General features: G+C 39.6%; 1 protein-coding gene across 1 annotated transcript in view; it reads left to right on the forward strand.

Annotated features, from left to right (window-relative positions):
• Window positions 1–21017, forward strand: part of LOC147139876 (A-type potassium channel modulatory protein KCNIP2-like) — a 99469-nt gene that overhangs the window by 40563 nt on the left and 37889 nt on the right. The gene's annotated exons all lie outside the window — the stretch shown is intronic.

Consider the following 21017-nt stretch of genomic DNA (forward strand, 5'->3'; position numbering starts at 1 on the left):
TGAAGGTCTCAGTCCTAATGTCGGCATCCGCTCCAGCGACAGCCCACACATCTCAATTCGCACCATCAACAGTGCAACGAATCTTGCCCCATTTCCACCACTTTTATAGCTCCCGACAGACAATAATTAGAGACTATTTTTACTCCCTTCACGGTAGCCCCTTTGACGTTTAATTTAATTCCCGGCTACAGCGCTAAACACAAAATGGAGTTGTTAGGTGGTAATTAATTATCCCACGGGGTGAGGGATTCATTGGATTTAAAGTTGGTATTTAGTGTGTGGCGGACAGGTTGCTATTTTATTCCAAGAGCTTCACATTTTGTGTGTTTAATGGCAGTATAGTGCACATTACAAACAAAAGAAAGCAACCATGTAATAGGATTAATGAATTGTTTTCTTCCAATTTAGTATAGATATGTAATGTAAATGTCATTATCAAAGGTGGGCATTTTACTAAAGTTTGCCGGTCCGTCATCCGTCAGCAGCCTGGGTAATCATCTGTCCAGTCCGTCATGCTATTTTAGCCGCGCTTACGTCAGTAAACATTAAAGGTTCGCCAGTCCGTCAGTCGTCAATCGGGGGGGGGGAAAAAAGGTCCAACAGATGAAAAAACCATCCATTCGTTCACTATCTGAGCCGATTTGATTAAAATGGTAAATAGGAGTGCATCATAATGTGTCTGCTTGCTGCGCAAACAATTTTACACTCACGTACATTTGACATTTCACATAGTCTACATTTATTGGCCATTATATTGAACTGGTCAATGGGAGCCTCCTGTCGCTTCAACTCTTAAAAATAGAAATGTAAACCATAACTCACAAGAACTTCTCTGTCTCTGAATTCAAAGCTACTTTATTACTTCTTAGTCAGCCTGAATAATTAATGATTCTCTTTTTGGTGCATATCGCCACCTCCTGTACATATACAGCCAATGCAATCTGGAGGTGCTAATGGAAGTTGGTCGAAGTTGGTAGACAGAAACGCAAACGGAAGCCTGTTTTTATTAGTACTTGTCTGTTATCCTTCTGATATTATAATGCCTGTTTCTAAAAGGCTTTTACTGTCACTTTTGTTGTGATTTTTAGTTATTTTGAGTATTTCTAACTAGTCTACCTCAAGTTTAAGTGTTTTTATTGCTGCCAATATTGATTGCCCTTTCAGATTTGTGTGAAAAAGAAAATGATTGCAAAGCAGAATGCATGTTTTTTCTTTTTTTTTTTTTTTTTTTTTACAAAGCATGAGGCAGAGCATCTCGCTCTGTTAAACAACCTTTTTAGTACATGCCATCCGAGCAATTGGAAGACGCCTACATAAGTACATTGTCACCTGTATCATGCATTTATAATTTTTCGGGCCCATTACCTTTAAGGTGCTATGTTTCAACCAGTGGGCTTGCATAAAACATATTCTCGAAAAAAATATGTTTGGGTTGACTTCCATTTTTCAAAATCCGCTCGTTTTAACGAGATGCTGATCAGATGAAAATTATGTGATTGGCACTGATTTCCGATCATATGATTGGATAGGTACAGCCCTTGTAAAAAAAATAAATAAAATAAAAGGAAAAGCGCCAAAGAAAACACAAAACAAACTTCAGTTGTTGTTTGTGTGTTGCTGAGTCAAACACTCATTGTGACTTTTAAACGTGACCTGAGGCATGTTGCTTGTACAAAGTGCGGTAGAGCATTTAGATAAAACATCTGCCTGCCTATTAAGCGAGTTGCTCTCTGACCTGCAGGGGAAGGTGTGTGCGCCTATTCATGTAAGTGTGCGTGCGTCTTCCACACTCCCCCCCCCCCCCCCCCCCCAAAAATCCATGGAGTCGGGAGGTTGCCGTGGCAACAGTCTCACTTTTTAATACAGCACTGTAAAGTGTCGAGTATAAAGGTGAAGTGGCAGCAGTTTGGCGGGCTAATGCAGCTTGTCGAGGAGGAAATAGTTCATAATATGTGTGGAGGGGCGCGAGGTGAGTGACTGCAAGCGTCCACTCGAATGAACGTGAAAAGAGGCAGAAGGATAAGGATGCGAATGGTGGCTTTACATAATTACCTTTCTTGCCCAATCCCTTGAGCTTGAACGGCTCCTCCTCTCTCATCCTCTGGGGACACGACGTAATCTGCTCATCGAAAGCCTCTCGTTTGTCCGGCTCTGTCCTCTTAATGATCGTTCCCTCCATCCTTACTCCGCTCCAGCTGCTGTGTCCCTTCACCTCTCCTTTTTTATGTCCTCCTCCTTTTCTTCCTCACCGGGCTAACGAGACAGACAGACAGACGTTAAGGCGAGCGTGTGACGTTAATTAATGGCTTTGTTTGGTTTCCCGTGACACTTTTCACAACCTCCAGCTGCCTTGAACAAACGTACACAGTACACACGCACACACACACACACACATGCTCCTGCAGCCCGTCATCGTTATATGAGCAGTGACTGTAGAGGATGGAATAAAAAAAGAAAAAAAAAAAAAACATCAACAAGAAGAGAAAAACCACCAACTGCCACTCAAGCCACCCTGCTCGTAGTACATACGCGCACACTCTCGACAATGTGTGCAGGGCCGTAATTTTCCGCCCCTCTCAGCCAATGAGAAGGCGTAGCTGCTCACAATGTTATGGGGGCGGAGCGACGGACCCCGCAAGTGATTGACAGCTAGCACCCTACAGGTGGAGGGGAGGATGGAGACAGGGAGGAGGAAGAGAAGAAAGGCACTGGCAGTGAGACTTTCACACGCACACACTCTTACCTGCACACACACAGAGTGAGTTCCTCCCCTGTTACCTTGGGCTCCTGCTCTCCCAGGCACACGAGCCAGCCCAAGTGCTGCTAACATCAGCTCCAGAAAAGCTGCATCAAGATGAGCCAGTGCAGGAAACGCTGCAAGAGGCAGCTGACCAAGGTGGCTCGATACCTCTATCGCTTCCTCATGGGAACGCTCACCCAAGGTAAGGCAAATACTCACACCCGGACCGCCAAAAAGCTTCACGGACGCACACTGCGTCTGGAAAGCTGGCGGAGTTGGAGTTGGTTTATTGTGTGTGATCATTATGGCATTGCTCCTTTTGGTCCACAGTGACAGTTTAGCTTTCTTTTTTTGTGAGTGTAGCACAGTTAGAAGCACCAACGCGTATGTGTGCGTGTGTGTGTGTGCGACACTAGAGCATTATGCAGTCCTCTTTACTTTTACTGGTGTCTATATAGTGGGTGTACTTGTTTTTTTTTTTTTGGCTGAATTAACCTCGTGATCTATTATATATTCAATTTTTTTATTTATACTTGTATCAATCCTCTCTATTGAAATTGTACATCATACTTTCAGTAACAGAATTCCAACTCACCCTTTTATAGGATTTAATTACCTTATTTGAATCACACCGACTATTTTAATGAATTTTGTTAAGTTTAAATGCTTTGTAAATCCATGTTTGTTTATTTTAAAAAAATATTTGTATAAACAATTTTGTTAAGTTTAATTTGTATTGTATACTAAAAAGTACGTATTGTTTGCTCATGATAAAAATGTAGTAAACTGATGTAATTTTCCCCTCTCCTCCTTGAAAATAATGTTAATGTTTTAATCATGTGCGCCCGACGTACACGTTCAATTAAATTCAAAGAACTTTTTTATACCGTAAAGTAGTCTCTTAGTCTCATCACAGTTTTTAACTTTCATTTACAATAATTTGATCAAAACCTCAATTTTCTTGAACTCTCTTTCTACACACTATTTAAATTGTGAAGTCGTCCCCTCACCCTTAAAATTTCCCTTCTTTTGCTGTCAAAGAAATTACCATCTGGAAGCATGTTGCTATTAGTGAAATATCACAAACATGTACACGTTCATCATAATTTCACCAGCTCAATGTCTCTCCTCTGGCACCTTACCCTTTACTTCATAATGCTAATCTCAGTTCTGGGATTAGTTGTTTAAAGCTTCTTGATGTGTAGACGGCACATCATGCGCACTTTATCCACGTTCACCAGAGACTGCCTTCACCTTGCCCGCTTCTTCTCAGCGACGTCAAGCAGAAGCTCACTTGCTCTCTGGGGAGACTCAACTTAAGGCTTGAACTCCTGCAAAGTGATCGTGCAAGGTGGAAAAGAAAAGCAGCATTTGCACGACCTTGTCAGTCGAAGATGACGTGAATGCTAATTTAGAATGAACACCACAAATCTTCACCTCTCCTTATATACTTTTGACATCTGTAGTACTGGCATGGCTTCCCACACATGCACATGCTTATGTATCTAATCGCGGCGGGATGGCACCTATTTTTGGGGCCACAGTTTGGTGCATTTTCAGTATGTATTTTGTGCATAAAGAGAACAACAAGTATGGTATTTCTTTGTTTGGGTTGTCGGCAAAAACTGCATTTTGCACTCCACATTGTGTACTAAATAACTTTTTTCAAGTTAACCCTCAGTTAAACAAAATTCTTTTGAATGGTAAACTGCATCTTATCCCTTTATATATATGTGTATATGTATATGTATATCTGTATATGTGTATATATATATATCTGTATATATATGTATATATAGTATGTATGTATATATGTATGCACATATGTGTATATATGTATATATATACATATTTTTTATATATATATATATATATATATATATACACACACACGACAATGCAGTCGTAGTAAGGTATGTCGAACAAATGAAAACATACCAAAAAACATGCAAAACTTTAAACAATGTGCTCCCACATTTCAGAAATGTGCATGTTGGTTTAATCCAAGACTCTTAATTGTCCGAAAGTGTGAATGTGTGTACATAGTTTGCTGTTGAAAGAAGTTTAACAAGATAACCAGCTATGGGAAAAGGAAGAACATCCACAACTTAACAATGGCTTGGTAACAAGTTCAAAACATTCCAACAGTTATCTCATCCTGTTAAAAAAAACAAACTTTTTTTAAATAAGAATTTATTACTTAATTGAAAGTACTGTGAATGAATAAGTGACTAAATGGCTCTTAATAATTTTTTCTTAAATCCGTAGATCTGCATTGCTCAAAACCGGATTAAAAACACATGGATGAATCATAAATGTACCAGCCCCTTATATTTTCCCCCGCTGGAATGTAACATCATCACTGCTGTTGTTTGCGAGCGACTCGACTACATTCATCATCCTGCTGCTGCAGCACAATATTCACACCACAGTGTGCACTTAAAAAAAAAAGATATATTTTGAAGCAGGTTACTGCGCGTGCCTCTTTTGAAAAATAAATGCAAAAGGATTTAGCAATTGAATGGTTGTCTCAATTGAAAGAACAAAATACTGTAAGACATTTCTTAACAATTTGACATGAACCATGCTGTAACATATAACATGAGGGAAAAAAAGCAGTGAAGCGTATGGTCCAAGGTAAACGCCTAAATTAAAATACACAAGACAAAAGTAACTCTATACTTGGGTAAATGCGTCCATCTTTCAACTAGTGGGCCTGCATATGACATATTCTTGAAAAGAAATATTTGGGTTAACTTCCCCTTTAAAAACATACACCGTGCTTCTGTACGTGTGCATGCACGTGCATCCATAAGTTTATCGAGACCGGGGGTTACCATGACGACCAGCTCCTGCATGTCTGTAGAGAGAATAAGCGAGCCGGTGCCGGGGCAGCCAATGAGGGCTGCACTGTATAATGGCCGTGCTGCTTAAGGGATTTCATCAAGGCCATTCACACTTTCTAGTCGCACTCTTGTGGCCTTTTTGGGCTGTGCCAAGGCGCTGAGGGACGTGTCATTTGGCTAACGCCAGGGGGAGGCGGAATTTAATTTGCTGCGAACGAGCATCATAACCGTATGCAAACTCAAAAATGTTAAATACTTTGCCCCTAATTTCGCTTCATCTCTGATGTTACACCCTTTACACAAATGCTGCGCATTGGGCCACCGATGAGGCGTTTGTGTCTAGAATTAGTTACTGCACATCTATTATGATCGTGATGACATCATCACGCCCTGTTTTCATCTACTAATAGCTGAACATTGCTTATGAGCCTAAATGTGTGTGCATGTGTGAGTTTGCTTGTGGCCCTTTGGGATGCGTGTCATTTAGTCAGCCTCCTCCTAGCTCCAACTTTGCTCACTAATTAGTTTGTCTTATTAGCCTCTGTTGGAGAAACAAGGCGCATGTGTTTGTGCGTTTCCATTGTATGGCCCTAAGCTGTGTCTGTTTTTTTTTGTTGTTGTTGTTTTTTTTAAACTAATGGAGGGACAAGCTTAATTCATTTGTGTGGTGCACTTATAATGCATTAACTTGAGCTCATGCAGCTTGTTCCTATACATCAAGCTTAGCACATTGTGTAGCTGTTGTATCCAGTTGAAGGCTGACTTAGATGTTGTATAGGACATGTCCAAGTCACGCTTATTTGTTCTTTAGCTGGTTTCTTATCTGACATGAGCAGTCAAGCTCCTGTCTGTTGCTTCTATCTGTCCCCCAATCTTCCTTGAGCTGTCCTATCTCTGCTTTGTGCTTTGACGAGGAGCAGGGAATGAGCACAAATTGATATTTGTTGAGTTGAAATGAGCAGTGATGTGGCGTACAGGTGCTATTTTTGGATAAATAGGTTATGCCAGTTGGTCTTGATGAGAATTGGAATGCTATTGATTGTTCCATTTTCAACTAATGAATACGCTGATCATGTTCATTACCAGCAATGCCAACATACAAATAATTGCAAATAAATATCAATATGCAGCACTTTATTTCTGTAAGTCTGCACGTGTTTTCATTTTCAAATGATCAATTCCCCGACATGCCCACAATTTCCCATCTCTGTGGGTGGTATGGGATGTATGTACCTTGCCTTTCGTCAAAATCAGCTGAGGTGGGATCTCGGTTGCCTGTGACTCCAATTTGCACATGCACTATAGAAAATCTTTTAAAACATTTGGTATATATTACATAATTCTAAATACTACAGTTATTTTGGTATGTGTTTTAGATGGGGAAAATACGAATAAAAGTGAATATGAAAAGCAAATCCTTTATTTAAAAAAAAACTAAAACATTGTTTAAAGGGGAAGTCAACACCCAAACTTTCTTGACAATAAATATTCTATTGGTCTCCACTATTGAAAACACGACATTCTGATTAATATTGCGCATGTGGAATACGAGTAACGACCAATCAAGGCTCACTTGTTTTCTGAAGCTGAGCCTTGATTGGTCGTTACCTGAGCCCTGAGCAACTGTGATGTCATTTTCAGTTTGCAGAAAGTGGTAAAACGGCCGCAATCTGAGATGGCTTAAAAGGGGTGGATCTCTGTCCTGCTAACAGCAAATTAGCCGCTGGTGCAACGTAACATTTTGCCATTAAAACACATGCACGTCAACGTAAGTAAGTCAAACTGATGAAATGAGAGCAAAACTCCATTGGTAATCGCCAACCATTTTCCCAACCTGAAGCTTTCCTTAGCCATTTGTCTCATTCGCTTATGTCCCCCTTCAACATGCGGGAATGTCTTACTGGAAGGCGACGGTGGTTTTCAGACGTCACACGTGTATCGCAAAAGGTCACAATCCCATGGATCAATAAACATTGTATCACGCAACTCTTCCATTTGAGTACAATACAATACAATACAAGAAGTAACTAAGTGGAAAATTAAGCTCTTTGAGGGCTGACCGGGGAAATAACACAATTCAGTGTTTGTTTATTACAAAACAATGAATCCACAGCCTCCTCTGTTGCCACGACAACTTGACTCCCCAATGACTTTTCACGCACGTTGTTTGAGCGGCTAACAAATAGCTTTAAATCAATATTTCATGTTGGGTGATGAATGTACGCGGTGGGCTGCGGCGTAATGATCGTCATCGCATGCGGCTCATTACCACAAAGTAATTACTTTGTGGGATGGGGAAACAAAGAACATGTAATTTTATCTGGCATCCAATCGCTTCCTGAGAGTTATAAACTGCACCTTTCATATTTTATTGTCTTTTTTTTCATTCAACTTTCACTTTCACTTCACAGAATGGGGTATGAACACTAGGAAACTCATCTTTTTCCCAGAGTAGATCATTTGTTAGGCGCTGCAGCGTTTTTTTCATAATGAAACAAGATTCTAATCTTCTCTCCGGAGCCCACTACAATTTTTTTCCTCAAATTAATAACCCATTTCACCTTTTTTTTATATTGCAATGGAGACTGGATTAAATACTCACATTTTCCCATGTTTTCAAATAGCACACCAGAAAGAGACTTTATATCCAAACTAAATAAAACATGTTCCACCTCAGTTCTGGGCATCCTGTAGTTTGGTGAGGAATCTTGAATATGTGATGCAATTACCAATTTAAAGGGAAGTCAACCCAAACATATTTTTTTTCAAGAATATGTTCTATGCAAGCGCACTAGTTGAAACAAGGCATACTGATAAATATTGCGTTTGTGGAATAAGAGTTAATATGTTAGTTGTGAAAACCCGCTTTTAGCCAACTCTGGGGGCGGCCATTTAGTCACTTATGTCGACTGAAAATGACATCACAACTACTCAGGGCTTAGTTAACGACCAATCACGGCTGACCTGTTTTCTGAAGCTGAGCCGTGATTGGTCGTTACCTGAGCCCTGGGTAATTGTGATGTCATTATCAGTCGACAGAAGTGACAAAATGGCCGCCCCTCAGATGGCTAAAAAGGGGTGGATTTTGCTGCTTAACTCATATTCCACAAACACAATATTAATCAGAATTCCGTGTTTCAACTAGTGGGCCTGCTGGAAACATATTCTTGGGAAAAAATGTGTTTGGGTTGACAAAATCTAGTTCAAATAGATCAAGGCCTCTGGTCATTGCGTTGAGCATCACCACATTCCATCCCTCTCTCCGTCTCTACCTGACAGATATTATCACACACCTGTCTGTCACTTCTCGCTCCCGTTGACGAGTGCACGTTAAACATGAATTTTAATGTTGATTAATAAAACATCAGTGGATGCAGAAGAGTGCCGGCAGTGCGTTTTCATCGCGCGGGGAGCCATCTCGCAGTGTGTGGTAATGGCGCTTACATTGAGAAAAGGAAATGTTCATTAACTTCAGGGTGACTTAGTCCGCCGCCTGTGTTATTTACCATGCCTGTCAAGGAGAAGCTCTGCTGGAAAATGTCTGATTTTTGTGTCATATTTTGCTGAATATGTGACACAGCGGGAAGTAACTCTAAAGCCTGAAGTTGATATCGTTCCACATCATTTGCGATTCCCATTTTAATGCCAAGCTGTGTTTTGCCATTTGACAGCTTTTGGATGACAAGATAAAAACCTTATCCCGGATCTACCACTGTTGTATTGCCCCAAGCATTGAAAATGCATTGGCAATTTAAAAAAAGTGTAAAACAGTAGTACCTTGACCAAACAAATCAATATTCCCCATTGAATTCAATGAATGGAATTCAAACGCCTATCCCAAATTCACTAGTATATTGTTATATATGTTCAGTATATTTTTGCAGTTGGAGATGTAATATTTCCAGCCTTTCACATGATATTTGTAACTGCATGATTCATCTTAACGAAGAGATAATACGACAGGCAAGCAAGATTCAAAGAAGCCACGTAGTCGAATGTGGCGTCGCTTCATTTTTGGGGATCTTCTCGTTTTGACACCAGGCATGTGAATGTTCTCAAGTCGTCTCTCTGGTGCTCATTATTAACTTGTGTTTCTTGTTGACACCTCCTGACTTGCACATTCACACGAACCATAAAAAAAAAAAAAAATCAAGAGGACTATAAATAAACTGTTTGCAGGAGTTCAATGTCAAACCCAGTGCAGGAAACTTCTAGAGTGACGATCTATATTTAAGGCAGTACAGTTAGCTTTTGTTTTGGACATGCTTTGAAACATCAGTTGTTCACTGCAGGGTACACTAAATAATTCCTGAGTATTTGACATCCAGGGGTCCCCTTCATGCTCTTTTCTTATGTTGAGTTGTACAGGTGCGTACAAAATTTTAGATATATTTGTGGTTTGAAAAGACATACCTTGGGTTAAAAGTTTCCAATATGTTGATCAATCACTGCCTTTGTAATGTAGAAATGGTCACCATGTCTTTGGCAACCTTTTCTTTCCAAAAACTCAAAAAAGCTTGTCTTTTAATCCCCGCTGCGAATACCAAAGCCGGTTTTATGGCTTCATTGCCTCATTTGTGAGTCCGACACGGCTTATCATAAAGAGGGGGTTTAGACTAGCAATAAACTTGACTTTTTGGTAATTGGAGGGGTTGCCGTCTGTCGGCCTATATAGCGCCCAGTGTTCTGGTAGATATATATTATGAATGAAAACATCAAATGCATTTGATAGCATTCTGAAGAGGAAAAGTCTTTAAGACTATCAGTCAGGTTAATATGCACAAGTCCAGATTTGACAGGGAACGACTGTATTTTTTGTTTGCACAACCTAAAACTCGTGTTGCAGACTAGCATTTCCCAGTCAATCAATTAAACTTTCTTGATACCTTTCATACATGAAAAGCAAGACAAAAAAGGCTTTACAAAACAGATTAGACACACAAATCACTCCCAGCCACCCGCAGTCTTGAACCGTGAAACATCCAACATTCTTGTGTTAAAGTTATAGTTTTAAAAAGATGATTAAACAGCCTGCAAAGGCCTGGCCAATTTATCGGCCAGCGTTTTATTCGGCCGGTATTAGCTCTTTTAAAATCGTCAAAAGCTGGCCATTTTTTCACCCATAAGACAACGATAATTACATTCAAACGCCACCCACCCTCCCCAAAAACAAAAAAAATACTATATTTACAGTACTGTATTGTAAAGCGCTCAAGGGTTCTTCCTGTATTTCAAAACTTTATTGGAATTTTATCCTGCCAAATATTGGAATTGGAGTGGAGGGCTGTCAGCAACAGAATCTGCACAGAATTACAATTTGTTTTTTTAATTTGATTTTTATAACTAAAATCACATTTTTAAAACAAATATTTTTTTAAGTAAAATGTTTTTTTTTTTTTTGTTTTTTTTTACTGAATATAAATAAAAGGAAAAGTTAATTTTTAGAACTTACATATTCATTTTGAAGACAAGCATTTTTATTTAAAAGAGGAAATAATACCTTTAACAACCTTTTTTATTTTTGTGAAAAACAGCACAACTCATACACCACATCTATGGAGTCTCAATTGGCTTCAAATAAGGCCTCAGTCTTCAATATCGAAGAATATTCATTTTCTTGGCTTCCCAATAGTCTTTCATAATATTTTTTAGGGTAATTTTCAGTCTGCCTTGTGACGATTCATCCTATTACCCGTAGTTGTATAGTATTTGTCTAAATGTGAACATACAGAAAGTAAAGTGAACTCCAAACACTGTGGCCCTTACTGCATTTAATCTTGGATTCGACAAAAGGTTGCACCTGTCAATCATTGTCACGTGTGGATGTCTCTTTTGATCTCCAGCTGTTTTTTTGGGGGGTTTAATGTACCAAAGTAGATTTTGAGGGCAAAGTCCCTCTCCCAGCCCAATGCCATCTGTGTGGACTTATTTCCTGCCCTTACCACAACCTCTCCTAGTGTGTACCTCCTTATCACCTGCCACCCAACCTTTCCTCACCCTTCTCCCCTTTACCAGGCAGGTGTGAAAACCTCCTCCTCCATCCATCATCTGTATACACACACACACACACGTACACACACACCTCCTAAGTGTCTAAAAATAGCCTGCTATTAGTAGCAGTTTGAATTCGGGGATGGCGGGCTGCGACTGGAGGAGAAAAGAAGAGACAAACGTGAGGAGGAAAACAGTGAATTCAATAAGCGTGATGACGTGAGCGCACGTGTGCTGGGTGTGTTGCGTCGACGCTGTGAACAAACTGCTTTGTGCCGACATGTTCGTCACAAGAGGGTCAGAAAATGCATGAAAAAGAAGGCAGCCTGACTAATTGGATGGATTAGTGAGATGTGGGCGAGCATAATTTATGTGAATTTATTTTGTATGCACTGTACAAGGATTAGAAGAGGGTCTTCTAATCCTTAGTCGTCAAGTAGTACGTTTCTAACTCAATGTATATGTTGAGGAGGTCATGATGAGGCTGTCTGTCTCAAAGCTGAGAGGTGCTGGGTGTGAATCTCAGCTCTTGTCCTCCTGGATTTTGTTTTCTCCGGGTACTTGGGCTTTGTCTGATATTAAAAAAAAAAAAAAAGCATCTTAGGTTAATTGAGGATTTCAAATTGTACAAAGTAGTGAGTGTGAGGTCATCAAGGTATAGCTTGAACTCGAAAGACCCTGACCGCTGTTGTAGTTTGGAGTTTGAGGAATTTACACCTCTAAAGCTGCTGTGTGTGTGCGTGAGTGCAATTTGCATGTTCTTTGGCTTTTTGTGGCTTCTCTCAATTGAGAAAATAACTTAAGCAAAGAAGAACTGTAATAGGATCAGTTTGCTGCACATGTGTGTGAATGATTGTCAGCGTCTGTATGCGCGATGTGATTGACTGGCAAGCTGTCCAGTCCAGGCTTTAGTCCGCCTTTTGCTCAGTCAGCTGAGATAGGCTCCAGCTCCACTTGACCCTATAACAGGATAAGCGACATCAAAAATTAATGGATGAAAAATCAAAATCAGACTTAAATAGTTGAAGGTGACAGAAGGACAGAACACATCTCAGTCCAGCTAGACGTTAGCCCGATGGGCAGAGGAACAGGCACTTTGAACATATTTGACAGCGAAAAGTAAATCTTGGTTTGAAGCATACATTATAGGGGAAAGAGGCCAGACAATCCTTTTACTTCTACATGGCCAAGTGCTGTGAACCAGTGAGAGAGGCCTGTAATGCGATTTTGTGTCTCCAAGAACAGTAAGAAGACTTTTGACCAATTAGGTTTCAACTGTGAGATAAAAGAATGAGGAACTGGTGGTAACACACTGACTGAGATATTCCACTGCAGTCGTCCAACTACTGACGCAGCAACAAAACAATCACTGCGACGGCGACAACCGCTTTCATTCACTCTGTCATCCTGGCCGCCGTCAGCAAAACGCATACACAGACACACCGTTTTTCAAGAGGTTGTTGACATTGTGATGACTGAGCCATAATGTTAGGCCATTACATTAGCAATGCTGTACTGTACTGACATCTACCTTTAACATGTCAAAAATAACACATTGAAGCGCAACTCTTGGGAGGAAAAAAAAAAGCCAAATTGCTATGATAGACTGTGATTGCGATAGATTGACTGAACAAGTCTTTAGAACTTGAACTGGTTTTATTTCAGGAAGTTGCGACCTCTGGATTGATAGAACACTCTATTGAGCTTTTTTTTTTCCATGAGCAATTTATTTTAGTTTGCATATTTTGTGAGTGGTTATATGCACTTTATAAACAATGTACGGACATAATCTAAATGTGATTTTATATGCAATTCATCATTTTATTTTTAACGTTCATCCAATTTTTTTTTTTTTCCGGCCACACTCAATGAATGTGTTTTGTGATGGAAAAACAAAATGGCAGCTACCTCTATCCACAGTTTAGAGAAGAATGATGGCATTTGTTTACTGCTAATATTGGCAAATTTTCAAAACTTTTGCTGAATTTTCACACGAAACATGATTTGCACATAGAAGGCTCTCTGCAGTGATGATTCAATAAAGATCAATAAAGAAAAATACTGTACATACTTTAAAAGACACATACAGCCTCATTAAAGTTGTAGCATGAAGAGAATACTAATGTCATAACTTGCAGATTATTAGCACTTTAAAAAAATGTAATATCTAAAAAACTAGAGCCCTTTCAGGAAAAAAACGATGACATTTTTGGATTTGGCGACATCAAAATACCCTAAAACGATTAAAAAAAAATTGGCACCAAAATGTGTGTTGACCAGTGTAATCGTAGTAGTTATTTGTCCCGGTGGTATTGCCGTAGAACTGCATCGCAGATTTGATCTTCAGCAGATCAGATTGTCTCGTTCTTTTTATGCTCTTATTAGCCCCATGTTGGGTCTGCCCATAGATTTATTGAGGTGTTCAGCAGATCAAGAAGTTATCTTTGCTGAGTGATGAATGAAGATGTTAATAGACATTAAGCACTTGTTAGCAGGACAATAAAGCTCAAATGTGGAAGCTTGGTGGGGTATGCAAATGAGGTCGATCAGAGCAGTGTTGTGGATAATCACCTCACTTTTCCAGTCGACATCAAACTGGCAGCATGAACAGCCTTTGATAGCTTATTGATCTGCCCTTTGAGATTGATGACACAGTCACACGCACACGCACACACACCCACACACACACACGCAGAGGATCACTAAAGACATATAGTCACAGAGTGATTTGGAAACAGATATTCACACTTCAACAAGCAGTTCTCAATTCCTCAGTTTTTAGGGGGAAATTTTGAATGGTATTTGGATAAATAATTCATTTTCTAATCAGCGAGCCCCGGTTGGCGTCATTAAATGCGAACCAACTAACCCGATGGAAGTGTATTTCCTGTCCTGCGTTGACAAGTCGCCACTGCAGCTAGATAAATTTCCTGCTAACTATAGTGAGCAGCCACCAGTGGATAAATCAAAGCTAACTTTAGCTGATAAAAGGCCTCTGGCTTTCTATACACAATGTTCAAGGGTCATTCTTTACCTTGTATGTGATGATGAATCCATGTTTGTACCTGTTCTCAATGATTTTAGGTTTTGCAAATATTTACTTAATTAGGCTATGCTGTGTGTATATGTAGCTGCACATCCCCAAGTTGGGACCCTGTGAACATTTTAGCTATTTTAGATTGTTTTTTTTTTTGTCCTGATCTGATTAAAAGAAATATAATACTGTACAATGTAACAGCACCAACACTGTATTGTGGAACGGCTAAGATTGGGGTACAAATGTAAATAATATAATAATAATAATATACGATATGAAATGATAAATCTGTAAGTGGATAAAATTGGCAATCGAGCTTCATCTTAAAGATAATGTTTGAAGATTCTTAAATCTCAAAGTCAATAGTCAACCACAGTTTGAACTGATAATAAACTATTGGGACACCGCTGGAGTCTTGTTCCCCTGATTGATGGCATACCTCACATTTTGTCCCGTGTATTCATCTTAACATCCTTCACTGAAGCTGCTTATTTTGGAAAAAGTGTTTCACAAAAGCCAAAGAAAAATATAAACACATAGAATGGCTCATGAAGTCAGTAATACAGTAGGCCTACTAGGTTTTTCCGTTTGGATAGTCTTTCACGGCAAACAGAGAATGTTCGGTATACCCGGCCGTGATTAATATTTTTATAGTCTGTTTGTATGTATTGCTGCTCTGTGTTTTGAAGTAACAGGTGTTTGAAGGTTTATGATTATGGTAACAACTATGCTAACTGTTATTAGCATGGCTATAGCGTTTTTCATTGTTAGCATTAATTTAGCATTAATCTAGCAGACTTTCATTAGATACAATCAAATGGTTTGTTTGAACATTAAGACGTATTACATTAAACTTCAACCAGGAATAACAAACAACTGTAATCATGCACGCTTTGCATCTTATCTAAAGACCTGCAAGCAGGAGAGTGTGAACAGATGCAAGGAATACATTAAGGTATGTTTAAGTGTGTTTTAATGTTTGATTGGGTTTAAAACGTGTGAGAAAAGCAACTATGTACAGTAATATATGATCTATATATAGTGGACTTTCACTAAACGTGGGTGGGTCTGGAAAATATCAGTCATGGTAAACGGGGTATAGCAGTTCTACAATTGAGCTGAAGCAGGATAAAATAGTACTTTTATTATTATATTTAGAGTTTTTTTAACACAGCGTTGGCTTAGCAACAGCATACAACTGGCTCTGAAGTTATATTTTCTGATTCAACATTTACGCCATGCTCTGTCACACACTTTATGCCATTGACAGCAGTGAACGGCCAACAAAGGGGGTGAAGATGCACATCATGTCAATGCACCAGGGAGCTCGATAGTCCAAGCCACTAAAAGTCATTTTCTCCCCAAACGGGATACCGCTTGTCGACTCGACTCAGCCATCCAAGCGTGAGAAGGAAACACTTCGCACTGTGATGACCTTGGAGAGTTCCGTTGACCTCTGGCCACGGCAATAAAGAAAACGCAAGAGCAAGGAGTAGATAGATGGAAGGAGGGGTGGCTGCTTGGGACGAAATGATGCAAATGCAAATGTAACCTTTTGCATTATAATCATAACATATTTTAGCGTATTCAAATGACAACATTATAATATTTCTGACATTAAACAAAATGACATTCTCCGGCCTTGTTAATGCAGCCCCTTGCTATCCTCTATGCCGTAAACAAAATTAAAAATTGATGGATAGACAATAAATGGAGTAGTTCATATATTTTGTATAACAATTACTCTGCGCTACATGCCTGGAAGTCATTGACATTATTGTTAAATGATAGCCTGGAACTGATTAGTGAGAGGGATTACTTGTTTGATACACACTTCTGAAATAACACATTTACTCAAATACATTTTCATGGTAGTGTATGGTATGGTATGGTAGTACCTGGTTATTCAATGCGGTGGCATGTGATCATTTAGTGTCACGTCGTCACTGGTGTTGATTGACAAGGCCGCTCGCAGTCACTCTTCTCTCCATTACAGTAAGCTTGTCATTTTCTCAAGTGGCTCTTGTCTGTCTTCTCTTTGCCCCGCTTCACTCTGACGCCTGTCAGTCATGTTCATGTGTGTGCGTGCGTGCGTGCGAATGTGTGTTTTTTGTGGAAGTAAATCAGAGTTCATCGCACAAAGCGGATGACATTTCAGTCACTTTCACATTAGGTGCTGTCAAGAGCACATTACAGTTTTTTTTGTATCAATGCTAAACCATCTTAGAAAACAAGAAAATATTTTCTTTCTTCAAAGTTAAAAAGTAATGGTGAGTCTTTGGCTATTAATATTTCAACTTCAACGTAGCACATTAAAATGGTTGCTTGTTTGTGAAGCTGGATCAAATGCGGCAAATGGTTTACATTCAGCCACCAAAATTAAAAGGATTTAGGACATATGAATAACTTTTAATCCACAATGGAGTTTTTCATAAACCCGCATTTTGAGGAATAAGGAACAAAAACACCAAGTTTGGAGTTCAATGCACTATCATGCAAAACCTCAGTTAAGCAAGCACTGATTCTGTGTGTGTGCGGGTGTGCGTGTGTTTTTTTATTTTTTTGGGGGCATGTATGGATGTAACGTTTATGGAATATGAGAGAAAGCTGGCTCAGCCCACCCGCTAAAAATCTATACAAGCACTGGGAGAAACTCCACATAGGAAGGCCAGAGCTGAAATTAGGACGCAGAATCGCACAACTGAGTTTTTTTGGGGTTTTTTTTGGTACACTATCCGACAAATTTTTCATAAGGGTGCATCAGGTTTTATTTTACAACAGTATTTGCAGGGGATGGAAACCGAGCCTTGCCACGAATAGTAAGTAATTGACATCTCCTATAAATTGTTGTAATTGCCTATATAAATAGTTTCGTCACAATCGGAATCGTCTTCATTGGTCAAAACGCACAAAGAATTTGTCTTCGTTAGTTGGAGCCTCGATTGTACTATAGCAATACAGCACATGCAAAAGCCACTGTAACAAAATACAATTAGAACCTACAGTACATTCCACACAAATATGAAATGCAGCACGTCATTAAGCAATTCAAACTTTAAATATGCCACAAACTATGATTCCAAAACACCCAAATATAATTGGAAGCACATTTTAGATTATCCTTAAAAACAAATGCCGAATAGATGATCTAGTTTAGAAAAAAAGGCTCATACGGTATACATGCACGTGGCATGCAACTTTCCGTAACTTGCACTAACAGCTAAACTTGGCTCCCCTCCGACATAAAAAGCTGCTCTCTGTCGCAATACATCATCTTGTGGCATCACAAAGTATGCAGAAACCCTTAATGGGTCACTTTTAAGGAAATAGCTAGGGATGGGGGGGAAAAAAAAGAACATTAGGAAAACCCATCAGCAATGAGTCAAAATGAAGGGTAGAGAGATTAAAAGCATTAAAAACAAACAAAAAAACCTATTAATCTTACCTTAAATTTATTAGAACCTCCTTTTTAAAGTCTTTCTTATCACCTACGCTCACTATCACTTGCATATTTCTCCAGGTTGGACGTGCTCGCTTCAAGCTGTTTTCCACTCCTAGTTGAAGTTTACTGTAAAACATGGGACATAAAACTGAAAATATTGGAACATTGTTTCCACTAAAATGTTCATAGAAACCAAGACATACTGCAGCATACATACTCTCTCCTCCTGTGAGAATGACTATTCCCGGAGCTTATAGTTGGGGACCTTCTCTGCCTCTTATTGTTGCTCTTAATTGTGTTTCTGTAGACAGCTGCTCGGTATGTTATGGCACAAAATGGTGCTACACTGAAGATACAACTATCCATTTGTGGTTCTACTATATTGTAACAACTCACAAGACACAAAGTCTTAAAAATCAGCCCGATGAACTGCAAGTCGTGGATTTCTGTGCCTATAATAACATTTTCAAAGCGTACGTCGGACTGATGACACCAAAAGTCTCATCCTCTCTACAATTGTGTTGTGTTATTGATGAAGCCATGTCCTTGAAATGTTCATGAACCCCCAGCATGGGTTAGGGCTTGCATGTTTTTGTCGTCGACCTCCACGTCAGTCGCTTCGCACCTCCCGTCTCGGTTGCACTGTTTCCGCCTCTCTGCTCGGCTGTCGCCCGCCACTTCTGTCTGCTTGTCTGTCTGCAGGGTGTCACTCTCGCGCCGTCTCCATTTCGACACATCCCGGTGGCTTGTCAATGTGGTGCGCGTGCGTGTGTGTGTGTGTACGCGTACTACGCACATGCACGCACAAACATATGGCTCCTCAGTGCGATCTCATCAGTTCCCCCCCTCCGGTTTTCCAAATCTGATTCCTCTCAGGGCTATTTATAGCTGTGGATGCCCACTCCACACTGTGTGCAACGTCATGGCCTGTGCTCCTTGTCTCCCTTTGAGAGCAAGCTGCATGCGCTACTTTGAATCGCTTTTGTCAACTGTGGGTGGTGTCGCGTTTGGCGTTCCTCCCTCTATAAATTGTCCGTGTGTTTTCTTAATTGTTAGGGAACGTTCCAACATTACTGGCCATCGCTGTTTCTCTCAAAGGTCAATGCTGAAAGCTGACCTCATGCTAGTGAACTTAGTTAAATGTAAACCAGGTTAAGATGATGTCATTCTATGCAAGTACAAAATTTTTCCCATGTTAAAGCAAGTGCGTTTTTTGACAGTCATAATAGAAATACAAATGTAAAAATAAGCGAATCGATCCATTTTCTATAGTTTTTGTCCTTATTCGGGTCACAGGTGAGCTGAAGCCCAAATGACTTTCAGCGATAGGCGGGGTACACCCTTGGGCTGGTCACCTGACATTCACAGAGCACAACAAAGAATCATTATCACACATTTACACCTACATGGACAATATTACAACAAGATTACAACTTTCAACAGAAATGGCCCGCGATAGGAATCTTGCATACCGTGACTCCCTGTATGCAGGTAAATACTGTACGCACAAATAAACATCTATGTGCTCGAGTTTATGTCCTCAGAATAAAAATGTCCACCACATAGCCTGCACATCCACTACAATGAGGTCTGTCATTTTTGCAAGTAAACCAAACCAGGCAAACAGCATGCTAGTGTATGCGTGCGTGTGTGTGTGTGATTAGTCACACACATTATCATGTGTGCAGCACAACAAAATGTGTGCGTGTCACGCGTTTGCCAGATCGATACGTTTACCTGCACAATGGAAGAAGAGATGAATTGAGAAAGCATGTCCCTGTCGATTGGACCAACTTGTGTTGCACGTGTGCGTGGTTGTCCATGACGACAGCTTCTCTCTGCCCCCCGTCCTATTTGCCTTCTGCAGTGGCAGTTTTTCTTGCTTCCTAATTCCATTCTTCATGCACCTAATAGTTGTTAGAGTTATAATGGCTTGAACAGTATTCGTAAGCCTGGTTTAGTTCAAGTATGAGTCATTATTTTTGCAAGAAGGAACAACAAACATCCAGCAAAGGCACTATAAGTGATTGATACTCCCATTGGTTTATGAGATGTGAATGGGTAATTTGTGAGTCTCAGTAAAGTAAAGGCACGTGATAGTGTTGGTAAATTGTGTATGTCAGTGCATTCCATTGACCATTTTTAGATACACAATGTGTAATCATCTTTGTTTTATGTTTAGTTTGACTGTAAGGTCAACTGGCGTTAATCACTTTAGCCGTTCTCATATTCCTCTTTTTAGCATGCTCACTTTTGCACACACCATGAGTCTGTCTTATGTGAGCACCACATGCACGTGAGATTTGTCCTTGTGAGTCCAATGGATCATTTTTGGGCTTTTTGACAAGTAGCTGAATCAGCAATGCTCGGGCTAAGACTATTTGTCCTCCGCTGGGCTTGTTGCACACACTTTTGTTTTTCAACACAGAAGGTCAAATGTAGAGAAGGCGAAATGCGAGCTCAATTACCGTACTTGCAAGTGCATATACTGTATGCGCAATTGGGAAATGAGACCTTTTTGGAAAAGGTCATCCATGACTATTTTATTTTTATGTGAGTTTTTTTTTTAAAACGTTTTTTCATTACTGGATTTGTGGGAAATAAATTGGAACCTCATAGGTCAAAAACAGTCCATTTAAGGATGCTGGTGTACCTCTAATTTATCACATTTTCCGCATAAACAATAGTGGAAGGTGAATGAATTTGATCAACAATTTACTACAGGCTTTTTAAAAAGGTAACACACAAATATTTTCAAATGTTGTTCAAGTGTAAAAAGAAACTCCATTAATAGTGGCAAAAGTGGAAAAATAAGTTCACCGCTCTATAATAAAACATCCCCTAAAATTGGACATAATTTCATAGTCTAATAATGTTTTCACTCAAATGAGCTTGAATCTTATCAGGATGTGTAAAAACTAAGCTTAAAGAAGACATATCTCATTATTTTCACAATTTAAA

Source organism: Filicampus tigris, chromosome 11 (genome assembly GCF_054856515.1).
Source record: "Filicampus tigris isolate MCC_2025a chromosome 11, RoL_Ftig_1.0, whole genome shotgun sequence".
Taxonomy (NCBI): Eukaryota; Metazoa; Chordata; class Actinopteri; order Syngnathiformes; family Syngnathidae; genus Filicampus; species Filicampus tigris.